Raw genomic sequence first — 17226 nt, forward strand, 5'->3', positions numbered from 1 at the left:
CTGAAAAAAAGCATGAGTTCATTGATGGAATGAAAAAGAAAATCAAACACAGAGACATGGGGTACCAAGCAATACACAAGTCATTCATAGAGTTCAAAATAACTGTATTGCCTCTGGGGAAGAGAATTTAAAAGGCCAGAGTATGAACATGGCAAGAAAAAATGGAAATGGGAGGAGGAGTTAAGATGGCAGAGGAGTAGGGGACCCTAAATTCATCTGATCCCTGGAATTCAGCTAGATAGTTATCAAATCATTCTGAACACCTCTAAAGGCAACTGGACATCTGAGAAAAGAATTGCTGCAATAATACAAATAGAAAAGTGACCACTTTTTGCAGAGTGGGAGGTGCAGAGGTGTGAATCTGAGGTGATATAATGGAGGATAGGGGCATCTGGGAGGCGTAGTCGTTAAGTGTCTGCCTTCGGCTCACGGCGTGATCCTGGCATTCTGGGATCGAGCCCCACATCAGGCTCCTCCGCTAGGAGCCTGCTTCTTCCTCTCCCACTCCCCCTGCTTGTGTTCCCTCTCTTGTTGGCTGTTGCTCTCTGTCAAATAAATAAAAATAAAAAAAAAAATAATGGAGGACAAACCAAGGGAGTGGGGGGATCCTCCATAAGTTTGGTACCAGAAAATGTCATAAGCAGTGGAGCACAAAATCAGAACTTTTAGAGTCTGCCTGAAAGATGCTCAGGGACAAAGCCAGGCAGAATCCCAGGTGGGACAGCATGGTCTTAGGATCCCCAAGGTCACAAAAAGAATGGGGGTGACTGAGCGTGGCAAAGTTCCCAAGCATCAGAGAGGGGAAGCCAGCCGCAAACAGTGAGTCCAGGTGCTGGCTTTCTGCTCAGCATTGCCATAAACAGCAAACCGCTACATGGTCCAGTGATGGGTGTCCAAGCAGGGACCCATCAAGAGGCAAAACCAAGGAGAGACCCCACTCCTTTCCCCAGGCAGAATGGTGAAGGGGTGGGTGGGCTGCAGGAGTCCATAAATTTTGGAGACCCGAAATGGGGTCATGTGCCTGAAATAAAAATGCTCAGTCACATGCTTGGGGAACACAGAGTTTCAATGGAAACCAGGGAGACAAAAGCGATTGACTGCTTTTCTGTGAGGGCTCACTTAAGAGTGCAGGGTGCGAACTCTCAGCTCTGGGGCTAGAGATCAGGGTGTTGCCATTCTATTGTCCACTCCCCAATTTGTGCTGAAAGCCTTCAGGGAACAAAACAACCACATAAAGCAAACTGGTGCCCTTTACACTGAGCCTGGATGCCTTACAGCAGTGGTACAATTCTTCCCAGGAAAAGACAGCTGAGAATCAGTGCAACAGGCCCTTCCCCCAGAGGAGAAGCAGGAATTTCTGGCTAATACAGAATTTACTGATCATAGAGAACTGCAAAATCTCAGCTCGTTGGGAAATCAGTATATAGCGTCAATGGTTTTTTCTTATTATTCTCTAGGCTTTTAGTCTTACCTTTTTTTTCCTTTTCACCTATTTTCTCATTGTATCAACGCATATTTAAGGTCTTTTTTAATTTTCATTTTTACATTTACATTATATATATATTTCATTTGTGGATTCCTTTCATTGTATTCAATTTTATTTTTGAATGTATATAAGTTTTTCTTTCTTTTCTATTTTGAGATCTTGTTTCTTCTAACAAACAGACCAAAATACACCCAGGATCTAGTTTATTGTTCTGTTTTATTCAAATTCTTGTTAGATTTTATTCCCTCTCTCTGATTTTGGTTTCTGTTCCTCTGATATGTTTAGTGATTTTTCTCTGGTGTTGTTGTGCTATTTTTGTACTTTCTCTCATTCATCTATACATTTCTGGACCTAATGACAACACAGAACAACTCATCCCAAAAGAGACAATAAGAGGCAATACTCACTGCCAGGAACTTAATCAATGTGGATATAAGTAAGATGTAAGAACTAAATTCAAAACTACTCTTATAAAGATAGTAGCTGGCTTGAGAAAAGCATAGAAGACACTAGAGAATCCCTTTCTGGAGAAATAAAAGAACTAAAATCTAATCAGGTAGAAATCAAAAAGGCTAGTACTGAGATGTAATCAAAGATGGAGGCTGTAAATGCTAGGATAAACAAGGCAAAGAGAGAGTCAGTGATATAGAAGACAAAATAATGGAGAATAAAGAAGCTGAGAGTAAGAGAGATAAACAACTACTGGATGATGAAGAGAGGATTCAAGACATCAGAGATACCAGGAAGCAAAACAATATCCAAATCATTGGGATCAGAGGAAGAGGAAAGACAGAGAGGGGCAGATGGTGTATTTGAATGAATTATATATTCCTTAATCTGGGGAAGGCAACATACATTCAAGTCCAGGAGGCACAGATAACCCTCCTCAAAATCAATAAAAATAGGTCAACACCCCGACATATAACAGTGAAGCTTGGAAAATTCAGAGATAAAGAGAAAATCCTGAAAGCAGTTCAGAAGAAGTCTTTTCTTCAACTTACGTAAGATTATGTTTTGATTATAACTCAATTAAAATAAATGATAAATAAATAAGTAAAATAAAGGAAATCCCACATCTATCATCATCCAAAACGGGGAAAAAAAAACTTTCTCTGTAAGATCAGCAAGAAGACAAGAATACCTACTTCTGGGGTGCCTGGCTGGCTCAGTTGGAAGAACCTGTGACTTTTGATATCAGGGGCAGGGGTTTCAACACCATTTTGGGTATAGAGATTACTTAAATAAATAAACAACAACAAAAAAGAATACTAAGGCGCTTGGGTTTTTCATTTGGTTAAGCTTCTCACATCAGCTCTGGTCATGATCTCAGGGTCCTGGGATTGAGCCCTGCATTGGGAGCCCCACTCAGTGGGGAGTCTGCTTCTCACTCTACCTCTGCCCGTCTCCCATCTTATGCTCTTTCGCTCTCAAATAAATAAATAAATTTTTTTTTTTTGAAAAACAAGAATACATACTCTTGTTCATTCTATTCTATATAGAATTGGACGTTTCAGCCAGAGCAATTACCCAGGAAAAAGAAATAAAAGGCCTGCAAATTGGAAGGGAATATGTAACATTAACTGTGTTTGTAGATGACATGGCAAAAATCCTATATATTCCATAAAAAAGATCTCTAAGAAGTAATAAACGAATTCAATGAAATTACAGTGCACAAAATTAACACAAAAAAATCAGTTAGCATTTCTATACATGAACAATTTAAAATTTGAAAGAGAACCAAAGAAAACTCTCTCATTTTCCAGAACATCAGAAAGAATAAAATACTTTGGAATAAAGCAAGAAGGTGTAAGAATTACACACTGAAACATTGCTGAGAGAAATCAAAGGAGACACAAATCAATACAGACACATCTGACGTTTAGAGATTAGAAGACTTAATATTGTTAAAATGTTCATATTACCCAAAGTCAGTTACACAATCAATGGAATCATTATCCCAATCCCAATGGCATTTTGTTTGAAACAAAGATGCATCCTAAAAATTCATGTGGCATATGAGGCATGCTGAGGAGGCAGAATAATCTTGAAAAAGAAGAACAAAATTGTAGACATCATACTTCCTGATTTCAAAGCATACTGCAGTAATCAAAACAATGGGGTACTGGAATAATGACACATGTAGAGCAATGGAAAAGAATAATGAACCTTGAAATAAATCCTCATGTATTTGGTCAAATGATCTTGGTAAGGGTGCCAAGACCACACAGTAAGGAAAGGAGTCTTTTCAAAAATTGTTGCTGGGAAAATTGGGTATCTATATGCCAGAGTAGGACTTAGACCTTTACCTTACCCTTACAACATGTATAAAAAGTCATTAAAAATGGACAACAACCTAAAGGTAAGACCTAAAGCTTTAAAATACTAGAATAAGATATAGGAGAAAACATTTGTAGCATTAGATTTGGTAATGATTTCTTTGATATGAATTCAAAAGCACAGGCAACAAAAGCAAAGGAGGTAATTGGAAATATGTCAAACTTAAAAACTCTGTTTATCAAAGAAAACAGAGTAAAAAGGCATCCTATGGTATGGGAGAAAATAATTAGGAATCATATATCTGATGAGAGATTAATATCCAGAATATATAAAGAACTTGTATAATTCAACAAGGACAACAAAAAACCAAATAAACCAACACAAATGACCAATAGCATGTGAAAATTGCTCAACATCACTACTCATTAGAGAAATGCAAATTAAAACCACAATGATATATCACCTTATCCCAAATAGGATAATCACTTTATTTATTTATTTATTTATTTATTTATTTATTTATATTTATTTATTTACTTTTTTCCTTTGTTTTTGTTCAGCCTGGGTTTATTACCTTTCTATGTTTTCAGAGAGATTACATATTTTACACAGAAATTGAACATTAGTTTGGATTCATGACAATAAAAGCTATTAGCATTGAAAAATCTATTGATGTCTTGATAATTAATAATAAGAATTAACAGTTTCACTAAATGTTGTGTTTTTTTTTCCTTTCAAGGTTTTATTTAAATTCAAGTTAGTTAACATATAGTGTAGCATGTTTCAGGGATAGAATCTAATGATTCATAACTTGCATATAACACCCTGTGCTCATTACAAGTGCACTCCTTAATGCCCATCACCCATTTAACCCATCCCCACACCCACCTCCCCTCCACAGCCCTTAGTTTGTTCCCTATTGTTTCTTAAAATCCACATATGAGTGAAATCATGTTCTATTTGTCTTTCTCTGACTTATTTTGCATAGCATACTACACTTTAGTTCCATCCATTTTGTTGCAAATGGCAAGATTTCATTCTTTTGGATCACTGAATAATATTGCATTGTGTGTCTATACCACATCTTTATCCATTCATCAGTCAATGGTCAGTTGAAGGCTGAATAATACTCCATTGATTGCATATACCACATTTTATTCAGCTGTTCATCCATTAATGGACATTTGGGTTTCTTCCACATTTTGGATGTTGTAAATATTGCTGTTCTGAACATGGATGTGCCAATATCTCTTTGATAACCTGCTTTTAATTGTTAGACATATATAGCCAGACTGAGATTGCTGGATCATATGCTAATTCTACTTTAAAAATCTTTTAGGAGCCCACATCCGGTTTTCCATAGTGGTTATAGCGTTATACATTCCCACTAACATTGCACGAGGGATCCACTGTCTATTATTTAAAGATAATCACTATTTAAGCATAATAACACATGTTGGAGAGAATGTGGAAATATTGGATCTCTTTTTTTAGATATGTCTCTTGAGGCAAGGAAAACAAAAGCAAAAGTAAGCTACTGGGATTTCATCAAAATAGAAAGCTTCTGCACAGCAAAGGAAACAATCAACAAAGCTAAAAGGCAACCTATGGAACAGGAGAAGATATCTGCCAATGACATATCTGATAAAGGGTTAGTATTCAAAATATATAAAGAACTTATACAATTCAACATGGAAACACCAAATAATCCAATTAGCAATGGGCCTAAGACATGACTATGACTTCTTTCCAAAACAGAGATGGCCAACAGACACATGAATTGATGTTCAACATCACTCATCATCAAGGAAATTCAAATCAAAACTACAAAAGATATCACCTTACACCTCTCAGAATGGCTGAAATCAACAACAATAAAAAGCCACAGGTGTTGGCAAGGATGTGGAGAAATGGGAACATTCTTGCGTTGTTAGTGGGAATAGAAAGTGGTGCAGCCACTCTGGAAAACAGTATGGAGGTTTCTCAAAATGTTAAAAATAGAACTATCCTCAGATCCAGCAATTGCACTATTAGGGATTTTTGCAAAGGCTACAGGAATACTCATTCAAAGGGATACATACACTCTAATGTTCATACCAGCGTTTTCGACAGTAAGCAAGATATGGAAATAGCCCAAGTGTCCATCTAATGAGGAATGGATAAAGAAGAAGTGGTATATTTATACAATGGAATATTACACAGCCATTAAAAAGAGTGAAATCCTGCCATTTTCTATGACGTGGAAGGACCTAGAGAGCAATATGCTAAGCAAATTAAGTCAGTTGGAGAAAGACAAATACCATATGATTTCACTCATAGATAGAATTTAAGAAACAAAACAAATGAGCAAGGGGAGAAAAAGAGAGAGGCAAACCAAGAAACAGATAAGAGTCTGTATGAGTATAGAGAACAAACTGATAGTTACCATGGGAAATGTAAGGGGGAGTATGGGCAATATGTGATGGGTATTAAGGAGTGCAGGTGTGATGAGTACTGGGTGTTGTATGGAATTTCTGAATCACTATTTTGTACACCTGAAACTAACGTCACACTGTGTGTTAACTAACTGGAATTTAAAGAAGAACTTCAAAGAAGATGATGCTTCACTCAGTGTACTAATATTTTGTGGAGTACTTTTCATCTGTGTTCATAAGAGATACTGGTCTACATTTTTCTTGGAATGTTTTAGTCTGCTTTTGGTTCTTTTGCAGGAGTTTGAAAAAAGATCAGTGTTAATCTTATTAACTGTTCAGTAGAATTTCTCCATTACATCACTGATTAAGCCATCTGGGCCTGGGCTTTACTTTGTTTTGTTTAGAGGTGTTTCCTGTGTTTGGATAACTGTTTCAGTCTCTTTACTTAGCTTTGGTAGTTTGTGTGTTTCTAGGAATTGATCTATTTCATGTAGATTTTCCACTTTATTGGTATGCAATTTTTATAGTATCCTGTTATCATTTTGATGTCAGTAAGTTTGGCAGTAATGGCCCCACATTCATTTCCTATTTTAGTAATTTGAGACTTCTTTTTATGACATAGTCAGTGTAGTTAAAATTTTCTCAATTTTGGTGATATTTTCAAAGAAAAAAATTTGGATATATTATTATTATTAATTATTATTATTATATCCATTGAAGTACAGTTGATTCATAGGGTTACATTAATCAGGTGTACAAATCAGGATTCAACAAGTCTATGTTATGCTGTGCTAACCATAAGGTAGTTACCATCTGTCACCATTCATTGACTGTACTTTTGTTGTACCTTTTATCCCTTGACTTATTCATTCTGTAACAGGAAGTCTCTACATCCCCTCTCCCTTTCACCCATGTTGCCCATCCTCTCACTCCCTTGCCCTCTAGCAAGCATGAATTCATTTTCTGTACTTATAGATCAGTTTCTGTTTTTGTTTGTTCATTTCTTTTTTATTTTAGAGTTCACGTATAAATGAAATCATGTGGTATATGTTTTCCGCTTCTGATTTGTTTCACTTGGCATAGTATCTTCTAGGTCCAGCCACATTGTTGCAAATAGCAACAATCTCATTGTTTCTTATGATTGAGTAACAGTTCATTGTGTGTGAGTTCAAGTGTGTGTGTGTGTCTGTGTGTGTGCACATTTGTATAACATTTTTACTCATTTATCTGTCAATGGATGCTTGAATTGCTTCCATATCTTGGTTATTATAAATAATGTAGCAATAAACATAAAAAAATCACTGTTTTTGTGCTAACACAACTACATAACCATTAGACAAAGATGTTCCTTGACTCCAACTTTTCAATATAAACAAAAATTGATTCAATAAGGACCATAGAATTAATATGTAACTTGAAATCACAGACCATGGGCAAGCAATTTAACCTGTCTGAGGCATTGATAAAAATGTCAACCCTAAGGAACTATTGTGTCATGGGCTCACAGGAGCACCTAGCAACTAGCATGGTATATCTTAAATATATGCGAGTTGAATCTGAAGTCCAAAGCAGCTGGTACTATTAAAGCCCACACCACTGTGAGTGGATGACTCTTGTTATTTTCTCACCTTGGTATATCAACTCATAAAGGGTATTTTGGTCAAGGATAATATAAATAAATCTACGAGAGAAAGGAAGGAATACCAAGAGGAAAGTGTATTTCTTGACAAGTCTATGTTACTGGACACTTGTAGAGTGTTTGATAACTACTCAGCTGCATATATATATATATATATATATATATATATATATATATATATAGTTGATTGTCATTCTTTTTTTAAAATTTTTTGTTATGTTATGTTACTCACCATACATCATTAGTTTTGATGCAGTGTTCCACGATTCATTGTTTGCATATAACACCCAGTGCTCCATGCAATACATGGTCTCCTTAATACCCATCACCGGGTTAGCCCAATCCCCCACTGCCCTCCCCTCTGAAGCCCTCAGTTTGTTTCCCAGAGTCCATAGTAGCTCCTAGTTCATTCCCCCTTCTCTTTACACCCCCTTTCTTTTTCCCTTCCTTCTCCTACTGATCTCCGTGCTTTTCCTTATGTTCCACAAATGAGTGAAACCATATGATCATTGTCTTTCTCTGCTCGACTTATTTCACTTTATCTCCTCCAGTCCGATCCATGTTGCTGCAAATGTTGGGTAATCATTCTTTCTAATAGCTGATTAATATACCATTGTATATATGGACCACATCTTCTTTATTCATTCATCTGCTGAAGGGCATCCTATGACCCAGCAATTGCACGACTGGGTATTTACCCCAAAGATACAGACGTGGTGAAGAGAAGGGCCATATGCACCCAATGTTCATAGCATCATTGTCCACAATAGCTAAACTCTGGAAGGAGCCGAGATGTCCTTCAACTAATTGGCTTTAACCGGTCATCCTACAGATTTTTTAGTACCTCTATCACCTTCAAAAGAAATAATTTTTTCATAGGGTTTTTTGATGAGGATTTCCATCAGAGTAGACTTCCCAGGGCTTGGACCAATAACGGACATGTATATAAATGAATGCATTAGGAACAGAGCTGCCAGGTTGGACCATAACTCCCACCCCAGCATAGACTTCTAAGAACTTCCAAGGCCCTTCCCTTCCCAAAGTCCATCCTTACATATTTAAAGTCATTGGCTGATCTGCCCCTCACAGAGCAGTGGTATTCACAGTGTGGTCCATGAACTAACATTCATCTGCATATTGTCGCTAGTTCATGATAACATACATTCAGATATTGAAAGTGCTTACTAACTTCATTAACAATTTGTAAGATATTTTAATCTATTGAATATAAGAATAAAAATTGGGGTTTATATTTCAAAAAATATTGGCCATAGATCTAAATATACTAGCTAATAACATAAAAGTTCCAAAGATTTTACTCATTTATTTGTTTGAGGCATGGGGAGGAGCAGAGTGTTCAGGAGATGGAGAGAATCTTCAGCAGACTCTGTGCTGAGCACAGAGCCTGACACGGGGCTTGATCTCATGACCCTGAGATCATGACTAGAACTGAAACCAAGAGTTGGACACTCAACTAAATGAGCCACCTAGGAGCCCCCAAAATATAAAACTTCTAAAATAAAGCATAGGGAAATAACTTGTGACCTTATGGGGGGAAAAGACTTCTTATGCAGGATACAAAAACATTACTTATAAAGAAATATTGAAAAATGAACTTCATGAAAATAGAAGGGTGCCTGGGTGGTTCAGTTGGTGAAGTATCCGAGTTTGGCTCAGGTCATGATCTCAGGGTCCTGGGATTGAGCCCCTAGTTGGGCTTCCTGCACAGTGGGAGACTGCTTATCTTTCTTCCTCTACCCTTCTTCCTGCTCATGCTCTCTGTCTTTCAAACAGATAAATAAAAATAAAGAAAGAGAAACCTGAAGAATTGTATTCATTAAAAGGCTTTATTAAGAAAATAAAAAGAGAATACATGGAATATGAGAAAATATTCACAGGACATGTATCTCTCATAGGATTTGTATCCATGCTATAATAATTTTATAGTAAAAAATGCAAATAGCTCAATAAATAAATGGGAGAAATATTTGTACAGGAACTGCATAATAATGCAAAGAACAAAAATATCCAAATGGGCAATATGCCAAAAAGTATATAGAAATATTGCCAACAGGGAAATGAAATTTAAAATCAGAAAAAGACACTACTGATGAGGAAAGAGAAGGCAAGCTGAGTACAAAGCAGAATCTGACACCCCACAACCCTCCCCCACCTTTGGAATATATGTGACATTGCTCAGGCACTAATGGCTCACCTAAAGCTAAGGAAAGAAAAATAGATAGTTAACTTAGAGATCACAGTCCTGCAAGACAAGCGTCTCCCTCAGTTTACAAATATCTTATCAATCTACAAGAACAAAGAATTGCTATCAATAACCTAGCTTCCAGAAGGAAATGTAGATACAATTAAATGTCATTATAATCTGCACACCATTGACAGATACTTGAAACAGGCAGAGGATAATGTTCCTCCAGGAAGTTCCAAACTATCTTCTTGTTAATGCCTTGCTAGAGGGAAAAACAGCTTTAACCTGACACTGGAAAGCCCTCTGGTATCCTGTGAGTCTTCTTTAACAAATATGAAGGTCCTTTCTCAACCTCCCTTTTTCATTACCTACCTCAACCCCATAGTATATAATCAGCCACCCCTCATAACCCAGGGCAAGAGCTCTTTCTACCCATGCGTCCTGTCCCTGTGCTTAACAAACCACCGTTTTGCACCAAAGATTTCTCAAGAACACTTTCTTGGTCGTGGGTTCTGGACTCCACCCCACCAAACATCACCTATATTCCAAAACCACATCATACTGATGTGGGAAACAAAGGCAAAAGAAAAAATTAAATTTCCTTTGCCTACAGCCCATTGGAAAGTCCTTGAAACAGGCCAAGTGATCTTCCTCTAGGAACTCAGCTGCCTCCATGTTAATACTTTGCTAATGGCAAAAGGCAATCTTAGCCCAATCCCCAGGATCCTGTTAGTCTACTTTAACATGTAAAAATTCTTTTGGAAACTTCCTTTATCTCTATCCCCCAAGGTACATGTTGGCAATCATCCCCAAACCATATGACCCACCCATATACATCTGAAAGGAATCATGACTTTTAGGAAGCAGGAATAAAAGATCCTTTTCCTAACAATAGCTAGCCCTCTCAAGGTCCGGGAAACTTTTTTTTCCAAAATACCTTGGAGGCCTGTGCTGTCCTTAACCCCTTCCCAACTTCAAAGTATGTAATGGGCCACTCCTCAAGACACCAGGCAGCTCTTTCTGCCCATGTGTCCAGTCCCCCTGCTTTAATGAAACTACCTTTTTGGACTAAAGGCAACTGAAGAATTCTTATAAATGACATGTTTGTCTTGACCTTAACGTTCCTCCAAAGTGACTTTAACAATTCTTGACATTTACTTCTAGAACTCATTCCTCATTTCCCGAATATTGGTAGAACATCTGCACAACTTACTACTGAGGGTGATCATACCTCATGGAGTCTTCTTAGGGTTCTCTTATTTCCATCAGGCTTACAGATCATTTTGGTTCCCTTTTTAGCTCTGCAGAAGTCTAGCCATCGTATAAGAGGTCAATGATACGATAGTTTTAAATGATACTATTTTGGAGTGTTCTTCATTCTCCAGTTGGCACTGTTTTATTGGGAACACGTTGCTCCTTGTGTTACTCATCAACACCTTCTTATTTCAGCCCCATGCAAAGAGGCCTATAGATTTGATATGCACCCACTTCACTTTAGCTAATAACAATTCCTTTCAGTGGGATTCCAGAAGTATTAAATGCATTTGGAGTAAGAAATTTTCTAGAACATATTGGTTGTAAGGCAGTGGTTTACATATACAGAGTCAACCAGGGTCTTTCCCTCTGCACCACATCTTTTCTCAGTATTTTTTAGGCCACAATTACCATTTCCAACAACATTGATAGGCATGGCTCAAACTGAAAATCCTTACATACATTTTTCCATCTCTCTTTTCTTTCTAGATCACTAAAATCAGATGTACATCCATGTCATCATAAGTGCTGTGTGTGGCCCCCTTCAACAGCAATGGAGTTGCACAAATGTGTTATCTGACATGCTATAGCAGGAGAGTACCTGATAAATTTCAGGAGGCTGCTTTTGTAGGAGGCATGGGTTTATGAGTTTTCCTGTGTGTGTTCCTCATGATCTGGACCAGTGTGTCCATGGTAACATTCCACAAGACCAGCCTCTGCCCAAGACCCTTTCCTGAAACTAAGGCCACTCACAGGACCTTGGCATTTGTGAGCCCTTAGTTTGTTTTTGTTTTTTGTTTGTTTGTTTTTTTACTCAGCCAGTAGTTGCCTTAGCATTTAGAGAAGTTATAGACATAATGTACAAGGGCTGGAGAACATCAGACTTTTCTCTCTTCTTGTTATCCAGTAATCTGTTCTCTTGTACTGATGAAAAATAACAAATGGTACTTCCTAAACTGTGCCTTTGCACAGATGAGAGTTCTCTCTCTAAACTATTTCCCTCAGAAGTCTGAACACACTCACACATTTCTCTGATATAATAGGCATAGAATTTCCCACACCGGAATTTTAACGAGGTAAAATTTTGAAAAGGCAATAATAAATATTACTTTGGCCATTTCATCAAGCCATCCAGCTTCATGAACATACAAAATAAATGACCAGATACATGGAATAAAACATGTTTGCGGGGTGACTGGCTGGCTCTGTAGTTTGAGTGTCTGGCTCCTGATTTTGGCTAGGGTCTTGTGAGTGAGGCCCACATGGGGCTCTGAGCTAGGTGGGGAGTTTGCTTGAGATTCTCTCTCTCTCTCTGCCCCTCCCCCTGTGCACAACGCCTCTTAAAGAAATAATTCTTTACAAAAATCTTTTAGAGTGTTGTACATGGATGGAGCCATCTTTGACCTCTCTGCAAAGAACTGTCAAACATTTATATGTATGATTATTTGGATTCCCTTAATATTTTAGAGATCTTCTCTAATATGAAGGCTCTATCAGATAAATTACAGCAACTGCACTTGCTGATTATGCTCAACTGTCTTCATCTGTCAAAATATTTTGTGTAGATACTGTTATATACTTAAAACCCAAACAATACTTGAGATTACTATATGCTTTTGATTATATCTGATTTAATTATGGAGAATGATGTAAGTGTAAATATAACTACGTTCCTTCACACAGTGAATATTGATCAAGATTCCCCCAAACAAAAAGTTATTATACATTCTCAAATACTTTATGAAAACCATGTATTACTTTTTATTTATTTGGAATTATTTGCATCACTAGAATTATTTCTTCAGTTTACCCTCCATTTTTCTAGACGTATTTTTTGTATCAGTAGCAGGAATTTTGATCTGTATAGTCTTGTACTCTTATTAAAATACTTAACAATTCCCATATATCACAGTGTAATATATTAGAAACGTAAAATTTTTTCTTGAAGAAATAAAATCTCAATAAAATAATTATAAATATAAATAAATAATAACCAGGTTCATTGAATTAAAATAAAAAAGATTAAATAAACTATTACAAAGAGTAAAAAAGTATATAAACATTTTAAAGATTTTAATTATTTTTTTTTGAGAGAGAGAGAAAGAGCATGAGTTGGGAGAGGGAGAAGCAGACTCTCTGCTGAGCATGGAGACTTATTCAGGGCTTGATCCTAGGACCCTGAGATCCTGAGCTGAGCCAAATGCAGATGCTTAAACAACTGAGCCATCTGGGTGCCCCAATAATTATAAATATTTTCAAACTAAGTAATGTGCTCAAAGAAATATAATTTGAATCTGAGGTGAAAAAAAAAAAAAAAAGAAAAGCTTAATGGTGAAACTGCAGCTTCTCTCAGTACATGTGTGAGTCATAAATCACAGACCTCTGTGCTTCAAAGCTCCTTGGGAAAGAGAAAACTCATAGTTGGAGCCAGAGAAGAGAGATTTAAAGTAAAGAGAGATGGAAGTGAAACAATTAACCTACAATCTTCTTATAATAGAAACAACTAATGCATGAGGACACTCAAATGTTGAATGTAAAAAAGGACAAAAATTACAATAGGCTAATTGAAAGAAAGCTAAATTAACCATATGTGAAATATGAGTCAAAAACTTGCGCCTGTAATGGAGAGTATAGTATAATAATGAATTAAAAGTTCTGGTGGTATTTTGATAGAAGTTGCTTTAAATGCGTAGGTTGCCTTGGGTAGTACAGACTTTTTAACAATATTTGTTCTTCCAATCCATGAACGTGGGATGTTTTTCCATTTCTTTATTTCTTCTTCAATTTCTTTCATAAGTATTCTACAGTTTTCAAAGTACGGATCTTTTACCACTTTGGTTAGGTTTATTCCTAGGTGTCTCATGCTTTTTGGTGCAATTGTAAGTGGGATCAATTCCTTCATTTCTTTTTCCGTTGCTTCATTACTGGTGTGTAGAAACGCAGCAGATTTCTGTACATTGATTTTATATCCAATGACTTTGCTGAATTCATGTATTAGTTCTAGCCATTTTTTGGTGGAGTTTTTCAGGTGTTCTACATGGAGTATCATGTTGTGTGTGAATACTGAGAGTTTGACTTCTTCCTTGTTAAATCAACAAGGATGCATTTTAGTTCTTTTTGTTGTCTGATTGCTGTGGGTAGGACTTCCTGTACTCTGTCAAATAACTGTGGTGAGAGCGAATATCCCTGTCTTGTTCCTGATCAGGGGAGGAACAACTCTCAGTTTTTTCACATTGAGGATGATATTAGCTGTTGGTCTTTCGTATATGGACTTTATGATGTTGAGGTATGTTCCACCTATCTGTACTTTGTGGAGGGTTTTTATCAAGAACGGACATGGACAGAGTTAGAGTGTATTATGCTAAGTGAAATAAGTCAGAGAAAGACAAATACCATATAATTTTCATCATATGTGGAATTTAAAAAACAAAAGAGATGAACGTATGGGGGGAGGGGGAGAAAGAAAAGTAAAAAGAGAGAGGAAGACCCCATAAGTGACTTTTAATGATAGATAACAAACTAAGGATTTATGGAGGGAGGTGGTTGGTGGGTGGGCAAGAAGGGTGATAGGTGTTAAGTAGGGCATTTGTTGTGATGAGCACTGGATGATGTATGCAAGTGGTGAGTTACTGAATTCTATGCTTGAAACCAATATTGCACTGTATGGTAACTAACAAGAATTTTTAAAAAATTTGGAAAAAAAATAATGAAAGAAAATCAAATTAACTGAGAAGAAATATCTGCTCTCACATATTATACAATGAAAAGAGTTACTTCATAAAAGCTTAGTGCTTTAAGAATCTGCTAAATGTAACTGACCATTAACTTTATAGAGACTGCTGTATAAATAAAGATGTTATATATGAACCCAATGATAACTATGAATAAAACACCTATAATATATGCAGAAAAGTTAAAGAGAAATACTCCAAGTATAACAAGAAAGAAAATCATCAAACCACCAAAGAAGAGACCAAGAAAAGAAGGGAACAGAGAAAAACTGCAAAGACAACCAGAAAACAATGTACAAAATGGTTATAAGTACATGCCTATCAATACTACGTTAAGTGTAAATGTACTAAATCCTCCAATCAAAAGATATGGGGTGACTGATGGACATGAAAAAACAAGAACCATCTATATGCTGCTTATAAAAGTCTTACTTCAGACCTAATGACACAAACAGATTGAAAGTAAATGGCGGGAAAAACTTATTTTCATATGCTATGTAAATGGAAATGAACAAAAAAACACCAGTATAGCAATACTTATATCGTATAAAATATTCTTCAAAAGAAAGACTGTAGAAAGAGACAAAGACAGGCACCCCATAATGACAAAATCATCAATACTACATGAGGATACAACAATTGTAACTATGTATGCACATAGAAGCTCATAAATATGTAAAGCAAAAATTAAAAGACTTAAAGGGAGAAAATAGCAGTACTAAGTCACAGTAGAGGACCTTAACACCCAGTTACATCGATGGATGAATCATTCAGGCAGCAAATGAACAACGAAACAGTGGCTTTGAATGACACATCAGACCAGATTGATCTAACTGATATAAATACAGAACATTAGATCCAAAACCAACAGAATACATATTCGTTTCAACTGCAAGGAACATTCTCCAGAACAGATCACATTAGGCCACAAAATAAGTCTCAAAAAATTTAAAAAGATTAATTGGTATTGAGCATCTCTCCTGACCACAGCTGTATGAAACTAGAAATGAGCTATGAGAAATAATTGGAAAAAGCACAGACATGGGGAGACTAAACAACATGCTACTAAACAAGAAATGGGTCAACCAAGAAATCAAAAAGAATATTTGAAAAGAAAAGGAGACAAATGTAAATAAAACCTCAGTGATTCAAATCTTTGCCATAGCAGTTCTAAAACAGAAATTTACAACAATACAGTCCAATCTGTAGAAACAAACAAAAAGAATCTCGAACAATCTAATATTACCCCTAAAGGAAGTAGAAAAAACAACAAACAATGCTCAAATCTAGTCGAAGGAGGAAATAATAATGCTTAAAGCATAAATATATGAAATAAAGACTAAAAATAATAGAAAATTTCAATTAAACCACGAGCTGATTCTTTGAAAATATAAACAAATTTGATAAACCTCAAGCTAGACTCCTAAAGGAAAAAAAGTTAAAGGACTCAAAGAAATAAGATAAGAATACAAAGGACAAAAAATAACAACCAACACACAGAAACAGAAAAGATTCTAAGAACATATTATGAAAAATTATATGTCAACAAACTGGTCAACCTAGAAAAAAATGGATAAATTCCTAAGAACATATAATTTTCTAAAACTGAACCAGGAAGAAATAAACAATTGGAACAGACTGATCACTACTCATAAAATTGAATTAGTAATAAGGAAGCTTTTAACAAACAAAAGTCTAGAATGAGACGTTTACAGGTACATTCCAGCAAATATTTGAAGAGGAGTTAATACCTATTCTTCTCAAGCTCTTAGAAAAATGCAAGAAAATGGAAAACTTCTAAATTCATTCTATGAGGCCAGCATCAATCACCCTGATCCTAAAACCATACAAAAACTCCAGAAACAAAATAAAGCAAAACAAACAAACAAAAAAATGTTCAGGCCAATATTTCTGATGAACACACATGGAAATTTCCTGAACAAAATATTTGCAAACCCAGTTCAAGTATACATTAAAAAATCATATACCATTGTCCAGTGGGGCTCATTCCAGGGATGCAATATTCACAAATTATTCAAGATAGAATGATAGAGCACCTTACCAAAATGAAGGATAAAACTGATATGATCATCTCAATAGATGCGGAACAAGCATTTGACAAATTTCAATATCCATTTATCATAAAACTCTCAGTAAAGCGAGATTAGAGGGAACATAACTCATCATAATAAAAGTCATGTATGAAAAATCAATAGATA

At 36.1% G+C, this 17226-nt stretch overlaps 1 pseudogene; it reads left to right on the forward strand.

Moving 5' to 3' along the window:
- The first annotated feature begins 757 nt into the window (after positions 1–757).
- Positions 758–12379, forward strand: LOC103680023 (annotated as a pseudogene).
- The last annotated feature ends 4847 nt before the right edge of the window (positions 12380–17226 follow it).

The sequence above is a fragment of the Ursus maritimus genome, unplaced genomic scaffold (genome assembly GCF_017311325.1).
Source record: "Ursus maritimus isolate PB19 unplaced genomic scaffold, ASM1731132v1 scaffold_5, whole genome shotgun sequence".
In the NCBI taxonomy this organism is placed as follows: Eukaryota; Metazoa; Chordata; class Mammalia; order Carnivora; family Ursidae; genus Ursus; species Ursus maritimus.